This window comes from Phasianus colchicus, chromosome 12 (assembly GCF_987193195.1).
Source record: "Phasianus colchicus chromosome 12, bPhaCol1.hap1.1, whole genome shotgun sequence".
In the NCBI taxonomy this organism is placed as follows: domain Eukaryota; kingdom Metazoa; phylum Chordata; class Aves; order Galliformes; family Phasianidae; genus Phasianus; species Phasianus colchicus.
In genome coordinates this window covers 19,689,011-19,699,050 of record NC_143447.1, presented here as the reverse complement: position 1 = coordinate 19,699,050, position 10,040 = coordinate 19,689,011, and the positions used below count along the sequence as shown (strand labels likewise).

General features: G+C 42.1%; 1 long non-coding RNA gene across 1 annotated transcript; it reads right to left on the bottom strand.

Annotated features, from left to right (window-relative positions):
* Positions 1-2,576: 2,576 nt before the first annotated feature.
* LOC116225489 (uncharacterized) lies at positions 2,577-9,987 on the bottom strand. The gene is made up of 4 exons (XR_016470500.1): positions 9,381-9,987; positions 8,177-8,520; positions 7,274-7,493; positions 2,577-4,656 (listed from the first exon to the last, which is right to left on the bottom strand). It is a non-coding gene; the product is annotated as an uncharacterized LOC116225489 (long non-coding RNA).
* Between the last annotated feature and the right edge of the window lie 53 nt (positions 9,988-10,040).

The following is a 10,040-nucleotide window of genomic DNA, read 5'->3' as shown; positions in this document are numbered from 1 at the left end:
GTCTCCCATCATCTACAGAAAACCTAAAGAGGGACAAACATGGTCAAGAGAGAAGTAGGAAGGTGCAGAAAAAAACCTGGTGACAACCAGTCACAGTACCATTGGAAAACAGGTCTAAGAACATGGTTGCTTGTGGCAGAAGCAAGATAACCAAGGAAACTTCTGCTTCTTGGCTCTCATACTGTGGAGTAAACTTATTTTTATTTTTTTCTTGGCTTTGCACTCGATTGTACATTGCAGACTGACAGGTGTAGATTCAAAAAAAGCAGACAGCATAACCCTTCCTGCTCTGAGATAAAGTAGAGTTTTTTACTTGAACATCACTACAGTCAAGCTGTGAATCACAACCTCAAATGATTCATCAGAAACATCATCTGCAAGTGGATATTACAAGATCATCTGTCTCAAGACAGACTGGATGACCAACTCAATTCACCAAATTAGCAATACATTACATGTTAATGCCTAACATTCAGCAGGTTTGCCCACAGGAAGCACACTTTCTCGTATTCCACTGGATTGTGTTCACCTCCAATTCGATAAGGGGCTGAGGCACCACAGAAGCATCAAGTAGAAAATGGGGTGCATGCCAGTAAGTTTTAAAATGCAATACATCCTTCTGGAGGGCTGAGGACAAGACAATCATATCAGCATTTATATATTCCTACACAATTACAGCAAAATCTTTTGTTCAGATTGCAGAACTCAGCTGTGTCAATTGAATCGCTCTGATTGAACTAATTGAATTTCAATTGCTCAAGTCTGGTTTTGAACAGTTTTGTATGACATTCAAAAGACTGAAGACTTCATTTATAAATGGAAGTGTGTGTGGGGAGGGACAACGAATGATTTGGCTGTTACCCAAAAACTAATAAATGTGTAATATATTTCACTGGAGAAGCACACTGAGGTTTATCTTTCTCTGAAGGCCTCCATTTCAGTGCTGCATGAAATGTTCCCTGGGTTGGGGTACCTTCCCATGGGGAAGGAGGTAGGGACCCTCACCCCAGCATCGACTGAAGTAAAACTGCATGTTACTTGCCTAAGTCCTGCCTCACCCCTGTAGCCACCACTGCTTCAGCAGACTTGAAGCACAGCTGAATTACAGCTTCAGAGGACACAGAGTGCACACTCCTCATAAAACCACTGCTTTTGTTGATCAGACTCCCATGAGCACCTAGAAAGGAAAATGCCATAGTATGACCACCAGAAATTCTCAAATATTTCCAGAAAAACATATGTTTAATTAAGCTTTATTTAAATGCCAGGCTAGATCTCATGGCTGATGTCTGTCAGCAGCTTCTGTGCAAATCTGTTGATTGCTCTTTATCCTCACTGCAGAAATGGAACTGTAAGTGGCTCACAAGCCAAAATCAAAATGTTCATGAAGCCAATGGCAACAATTCCATCAACAATCCAAGCCAGGCCACCACACCTGGTACCTGTTCAGCCTCCTCTACAGCACCAATTTATTCTACTTATTTCAGTTAAATACTTCCCCTTTAACGGCATTTGTGGTGCAGACCTATAAGAATCCTGCCCTGTAAGTTTCAAACAACACCCTTTTACTTTAAAATTAACTGTTGATAACTTCCAGGCTAAAGAGCTTACTTCCTTCCCTTTCACTCTCCCTTTGAACAAAGACAACACCCACATATTCAAGCACAAGTCTTCAATTTGTTAAATTTTCATTTTCTTCCTGAATGTCTTAAGAGCAGCTGCATCTATTTCTGTAACTGGGCATGAAAATGGCAGAAGGCACACAGCATATGCAAAGACCAGCCTGCACGACCAAGCAGCACCAAGCACTTTCAGATGGATAGGAAATTTGTGGTCTGTTCAGATTAGGATAATATATACCCAGGTTTCCCACGTGATGTGCACATCACTTACCTCATCTCAATTTACTCATCTCTAAAACAGACTCAGTTCTTCCTCCTACTTTGTACATCTCACAGGTATTACTCAGTTATCAATCCATCGGTCAGATTTCCCTCTCCCTCAATGGCATTTTGTACCAGTAAAAACTGCAAAATCCTGTCTTACCCAGGGAGCTGGGTAAAACAAGAGTTTCATATCCCATTACCACCTATGATTTACCCTGGAGTTGAATTATTTATTTAACTAGGCAAAAAAGCAGTGGGCACGTCACACTACTCTACACATTAGCCAAAAAAAAAAAAACCCAATCAAAACACTAAAAGACACTCAAAACCTGCTCTAGTTTTTGGTCAGCCCTAAGATGGCAATGTGAGTGGACATGATTACCTTTGTAGGCCCCTTCCAATTGAAGGAGTCCATTTGCTAACCTCCTTTGGAGACTGTATCCATGAGTATCTAATTGTTGAGAAGAGGGAAGAGTCAGCTCTGAGATGAACACACCTTCTTTTGTAACATCTAAAATAGTATTTTTCATTTTAAAACTAGAACTATTTTTAATTCATAGGCTTTAAATGAAGATTTTAATTTTTAAAACAATCAGTTCTCACCCGGCTTATCATATTAGAAAAAGGCTCAAAGATGCCATGGGAAAAGGACTGAACTACCATTCTCAGGCTTGAGATTTTTGTTATTAAAACAAAAAAAAACCAACCAACTGTGATCTCCAAGCAAACTGAGAATCTTAGTATTTAATGGCATTTTCAAAAATGTTATGCAACTGTCATTCCATAAATTAACAGCTACATATGACAAAGACAATATGCAATGCAACTTTCATAAAAGGTGACTTTATTAGCGCTGAGCCCTAGTATACACATATACACATGCTGGACACATAAGCCACAGAACTACACTACTTACTGTCACTCAGGTTGCAGTCAGCAGGTGCTTGGGATGAGCACAGGGTCTCTTGCTGCACAAGGAGAAACTCTGCAGTGTTATTTTAGGACTCATCTTTGTGCCTGGATTGAAGCCTGTGGAACTCGTACCCTCAGTCAACAGGGACAATGAAGAATGATTTCAGGATGTTTTCATAAATTAGCTAACAACCTTTGATAGCTTTGGATGCAGGAACTTGTGACTCTTGAATTGAGCCATAAACACCATTGCTGAAGAATGCCAAACAAACTTGAGGGAGGCACGTTATTAAGAACAGGAGATGGAATTGAAAGAAATGAAATCAAAGGTAAGTAAAAGGTTGAAAAAGAGCAAGAAACTCTTTGAAGAGGATAAGGAAGACAAAGAAATTAGGAACACCGTGTGTGTATGTATTTATGGTTGTATTACACTTAGAACAGGTAGCTAAGCACTCTCTTAAATAGGACAAAATGACTATTTCTACTGCACGGGTGAAATGTTAGGAGATGTAATGCAGATGTTGGGGCTAGGCAGTTAAAAAGATTGCTCTGACAGTAAATATCAGAGTCCCTGAATTCTAGGAAATTCTGCTGTCTTTGATGCGAGACTGATGTAAGACTTTTGGCAATCCACTTCAATTTTAAATGCAAATTGCATTTGTGGAGAGCCAGAGAAGCGAGTTCTGATGATGCACATTAGTGACAGAAGATAACATTTTGTGGTTAGTATTTCAAAATTCCCTTCACTCTCCAGTGAAAGCTTTTCCTCACTTGGTCTAGCCATTTACACGAGAAAGAAGTCTGGGTTCAGCAGAACATTCCTTCCCACTCTTCTGCCCCAATGCTTCAAGAGCTCCACACTCCAAATTCCACTCTGGGTCAAGTCTGAAACGTGTCACTTGGCTTAAATGGAAACAAACACCAAACCACAGGTCAGAGGCTTCAGATATTACAGAATGACAGTTAGAAAGTTCCATCACAGCAAAAAGTTTAAAACCTCATTTAACAGAACACTGAAACACATAAATTTATTACAGAAATAAAACCTCATGTGTTGAAAACGTTAAAACTGAAGGTGTTCACGTCCTTGGTTTTCCCTGCCTGAATTTGACAGGTTTTACTCATTATCAGATTAATTCAAACCCTCTGTATCACTACTCTTTTACTATTCTTTACAGAAAACACAAAACAAAAACTCTGCCACTTCAAATTCCAGAGTTTTTCCTCAGCCTAAACACCTCAGGAAATCCTATGATGGTTTTATGTCAATTTGAAACCTAGCAGAAACTGCTCCACTCACATACAGCAGTCTGGAGTTGGCACTGCTGCTGCCATCGTTATCACTTACACTGTGACCAGCGAGCACGGGCCATGACAGGCTTTTTTAGCACTGGCACAGGGTACTACAGCAGCTGCACTGCTAATTACACCAGTCACTGTGCCCCATGAATCACATTCCTCTTCAAGTCCCCTGCCCAAGAACTGTCCTCACTTTCATCTTTGCTACTTAAACTGTCATACCCAAAAGCTCTCGCATCCACCGGAGTAAATTTTGCACAGTACTCTCTTTCTACCATAGATGCTTCCTATTTTGACTCTGAGAAATACACTATGTTGATCTGGGATACTTCTGCTAAATTAAAACCTAATCATACTGTAAAGCATAAAAACTACAAGCGCGTTTCTTTTTTTCCTCCTACTGAATAGAGTAGAACTTGTCAAATGCTCCTGAAGTTTTCATAAAGCCCCAGCAGAACAGCAAGGCTCCTTTAGCTCCAATTGCACTCACAGTCCTGGTGTGCAGGCCTCGTAAATACCAGCATCATGGTCTTCATGCTTTAGGTTACCCAAATGGTTGCTGTAAAAAAAAAAAAAAAAAAAATCAAACAAAAACTTTGTTTATTCTGAAGTACACAGATACAGGCTTAAGTAAAAAAACTGGATTTTCTACTTTCAGTAGAATTCTGCAGATCTCTTGTCATCTTCAGGAACCTTCCTGCAGACTCTTTAATAAGCTTCAGTGTAAACTGTTTCACTTCATTTTCTACTTAAGTTACAAAATGTATTTTATTTGAATATTAATACTTCAACTTCTTAAACTCTTTGTACCATGAGTTGCCATTTTTTCCCCACCTCTGATTTTGTTTAATCCCACCACACTACAGCTGAGTTCATCAGGTTTTGCAAAGGAGTTTTGTCACACTTTTGCAAGAATCTCTGAGGCTCTTTTCCTGCTTCTGTGTTAACCCACACACAGTTCTTTGACTGCCTAGAAATATACATTCTCTATTCCTCCTTACACAGGTCTAACAAGTCACTGCTTTTTGGGTTTTCACAAGCCTGAAGAAAGCTGCACAGCCTGCTCATTTGACTCAGAGCCATGCTATTCCTTCACTTTATATACACATTTTCCCCTTCCAAATAATTCTGAAAGTCTATCTAATGTTTTTAGTTCACAACATCGACCTAATCCCTGAGATTTTATAAGAGTTTTTAAGTTGGTAATGCACAGGACAGCTTTTAAAAGGAAGACCAACGGCCATACAATGGCTAAATGCTTATTTACAAAATAGGTAGCACATGCACAGAAAGTGGAACCACTGCCCTCCACAGTTATTTGTTGAGCCCTGCACAGGGATCTTCCTCAAAGCAAACAAAACATGAACAAAACCACTTATCTGTAATAATATCAGCCTACCTTCATAACAGAATGTTCAATGCTTCAGAAAATAAACAAATAAAGAATAGCTTGGTCACCTGTCAAATGCTGAAGGATACACTTAAATACTTCTAAGCACTGTCACAAGAAGGACAACATGCAGTACATCTGCTGCTAAATACACCTGCAAAACTCAGCTAAGCCCTCTCTTATAAGCACAGCAGTAACAACAACTGGTTTGCGCAAGAAGAAAAAAAAACAACGCATTTGGCAACCAGAGACTGGGGACCAACGGCTGCAGAAAGTGGTTTTAAAAACTAGCGTCAAACTTATGGAAGGTGGCAGGCTGACGGGTAAGTGCTGATCAGGCTATCACTGCAAACAGCAGAAATGGGTGACTCTTGATTTCTTTCCTTGTTTTGCTAAACATGAATTTCCAGGCTCTGCTGGTATGCCAGATACTGTGCAAATAAAAGGGAGATAACACTACGCTGAACAATTGGGGAACAAAACAAGTTTTGAGACATACCAGAAGTATCCACCTCCTCTAGTTGGGCACCTTAAAACAACTACTTCCCATTAAGTATGTCACTTTTTTTTTTTTTTACTTCTTCTCTCCTACTTGAAACAGTGTTAGACAGAATTTTGTGACACAAACATGCAGTACTTGCAAATGATAAATGCAGAAATCAACAGGAATCACTCGTCTGCCAGGAGCTATACAGTCACAGAGTCAGCACTGAAAGATACTTTGTTTTAATATAATTCTCCCTTGAGTTAGGCAAGCTAAAAAAGGCAAATAATAGGAGACAAAAACCCTTCTGGGTTTAAGCTTCACTCTGCTTGCACCTCACTAACCACTATCAGGAGAGATTTAAGTAACTGAACAAGTAACAAGGCACAAAACCAACACCCAAGCCTCTTACAATGGCAGTTAGCTTTGATGCTCTGCAACCAACACCTTGAGGGCTTCATTTACTTTTTCTATCTACAGTACTCCCATACTGAGTGTCTCAAAGCATAAGTCTGTGTTGTCAGAACATATAGATTGTTTTCCAATGCTGGCTTTCACCCTTTTTTCTCCAGAACTCCTGGGTACCAGTGATCAATACTGTTCTTACTTCCTGCTCATGACCAACCTTCCAGCTACACTGGAGGGGTGGAGAAGTGAGGGCAGGAAGAGGGACAACTCGCAAACAGAATTTTCTCTTTCCAGTTTTTGTATTTACATACACAGAAACGACTGAGGAAGACGTTACACAAACATGAAGGAACGCACTGTATAGATGCAGCAGGGACAAGCCAGATACCAGTAGGTCTACAAAGGAGTATTATAAGACAGAAAACAATCAGCAGCTCATTTCAACAAATGCTCAGCTACTCAGTAAGCTTACGGACATGGGAAATCCTCCTGCTGCTTTTCATATAAAACTTATGTTAAAGTAAGGCTATAGCACTTCACATTAAAAAAAGGGGAAGAGATGTGCATAGCAAAATAAGAATTTGGGATGAAATCACCTAATTGCAGTCACGCTAAATAACTTTTCAGTGTTAGATCAGAGAATACCGAGAAAATAATCATAAAGAAGCTTGTAAAAACGTAACTCAATAAAGCTTTAGCATCTTCCACAGTGAGTGCCTTTAGCATTTCAGATTTGGGCCAAAGATCCTGACACATGATCAGCTTCTACGTGCAAACCTGTACTTAGAATTTGTTGGTCTCATAATCAACAACAGATGACTTTCAGCACTGAAGGAATTGGTTAAATATATGAACCACGTTCAAAATCAAACAATAACTGCAGTGATTACTCACAACATCAACTTCTTTGTACTCGAACATTAAAAACCAGAAGGTACAGATAAGAACAGAATATCTTCATCTTCCAACAGGACACTGACCACAGGTCCTCACGACTACTTCCCACCACGGTGAGCTGAGCTCAGCCCAGTACTGCTGCCGAGCTCTGTTAAGGACTCTGACAAGACAGGATTCCATAGGTTTGTCAGCACACAGCATTTCCAATCAATGACATCTACAACAGATAGAGACAACTGTTTCCTTCATTGAAACACACAGTAAAAATTCCCCAGTTAAGGCTTAGCATTCCCGCACCAAAATGTAATTAATTTTCTCCTCTATTACAAAAACAGCAAATCTGAGTCTTTACTACACAATCATATCAATTTCTAAGCTAATTAATTTTTCTTATGCCCTAAATGTAACAAGCCAGTCACCAGGCATTGTTTGTTTTTAAGAAAAGCTATACTCTGCACAGTTACTCAGGATGCATGCACTGTTGTGAGAGGACACTTCAATATCTGATCCCCAGGATATTTCCATGCATTTTTAGTTCTCCCAACAATTTTCAAGTCTTCTAAAATCCATGCAACACAAGTAGCACGTGCTTGCACGGGGCAGAGAGAAACAATCAATATTTAAACTTTTCCTTTTGGTTTTGAACTTTGAATAAATTTCTCCCCGTGTTTTGAAGGGGAGCAGTTTATAATTTTAAAGAACACATTCTTATTTTCCAAGAAAGCAAAAAAAAAAAAGAAAAACTCTAGGTTCTCAGAAACTTATTTTTTCCTACGGTGATAGTTGATAGTTGTTATTACAATCAGAAGTCAGCATGGTGAACCAGCAATACAGAAATGTAACAGCAAAGGGACTAGTGCAGATGGAACAGGACTGCAAAGAGAAAGGAAAGGTGCTCACCCACCTCTGAAGATCTAGGCTCACAGGAAAGACTCTGCAAAGGAGGGATCTCCAACCAGAGATCCTTCCCCAGTGGGAGTCAGCCCTTAAATGAAGTCTAAGAGAGGTGCAGCCAGGCTCCACCCCTTCCTGTCTCACAGTTGAATTGCCTTCACCTGTGCTCCCAGGGCTGACCCAATCCTTTCCCCAGCTGCTCAATCAGTGCTTCAGGCCAGTACTCAAGGATTACCACACAAATATAGATGGTCTACTCTTCCAAAGATCTTCACCTGTCCCATTAAACCACATTCCGGACCGAGACCTCCTTGGTGAAACTTCAACCTAGGGGTCACCTTTGTTCACACCTGTAAAAGAGAATTTAAAACAGAGGTAAAATAAAGTTCACTTTAAGCCAGAAGTTTGAAAACTGCCAAATTTATATCCTAAAACACTGCTGTAGTAACTTTTAGCACGCTGAAACCAATGTTATCAAACAGTAAATAAAACAACTCATCCATGCTGCAGAGAAAGCAGAAATCCAATGCCTCTAACAGCTAAACTATAGAGAGACTCGTGCTGTAGAATCACAGAATGGCCTGGGTTGAAAAGAACCACAATGCCCATCCAGTTACAACCCCCTGCTATGTGCAGGGTAGCCAACCAGCAGACCAGGCTGCCCAGAGCCACATCCAGCCTGGCCTTGAATGCTTCCAGGGATGGGGCATCCACAACCTCCTTGGGCAACCTGTTCCAGTGCCTCACTGCCCTCTGTGTGAAAAACTTCCTGCTAATAATCCAACCTAAACCTCCCCTGTCTCAGTTATGTCACAGAACTGAGTTAAGGTTGGAAGGAACCTTAAAGATCATCCATTTCCAGTCCCTGGTGACCCCACCAGATCAGGCCGCCCAGGACCTCATCCAGCACAGCCTTGGGCACTGCAGGGATGGGACACCTACAGCTCTCTGCTCAGCATGTGCCAGCTTGACCTCACGGTCATCTGAAAGAAGAATTGCTTCCCAACGACTCCCCTCTTTAAGTTTAAAGCCATTTCTCCTTATCCTATCACACATTTTAAATAGTTACACCCCCTCCTGCTTATGAGCTCCTTTCAAGCACCGGAGGGCTGCAATAAGATCTCCCCACAGCCTTCATCACAAAAACACCAACCTGCTGCAAATAAAGAGAGCAGTGGAATTAAGGTTAGTTTGTTGTTTTTTTTTTTACCTTACACTGGATCCAGTTCTATCTCTGCCAGTTTGCTCAGTCCCACAGAACTCACACTGAGCTGCACCCACTGCAGCTCCTCCAAACAACACGGGTAAGATAAATACCCTACAAATGAAAATATGACGGTAACAGCAATTCTCACCTCTTGGTAACAAACACCAAACCACTCTCACAGCCTTTTCACCGCCTCCTGAGCACACAGGGAATCCCACCAAGGACCTCGCGCTGCTCACCTCTGCGTGCAGCAGGCCTCCAGCACGGCAGGGCCAGGCCGGACCCACCGCAGCCATCGAACCCTGCCAGGACATTTTTGGCACCTCGTTTCAGCAGCCCGCCTGGCCGAAGATACGGGAGAACGCGCCTCTTATTGGCAACGCGGGCCCTCGGCCGCACGGAGCCGGGCTTCATGCGACCCCTCCATTCACCGCAGCCGTCAGCAGCTCCGCAGCGCCTTTACACTGAGGAAACCGCCCGGCCCGGGCCTTCCCAGCACCGCCACCGCCTCCTCGACCGGACATCTCCGCACCCGCACCGCGCGGAGCCCCCAGCGCTTCCACCCCCCCCCCTCACAGCGGCGCCTCCTCCTCCCCTCACAGGGCGCCCCCTCCCCCGCCGGCCCCGCCCCGCCCCGCGCTCTTCCCGCCCATTCCCCCCCCA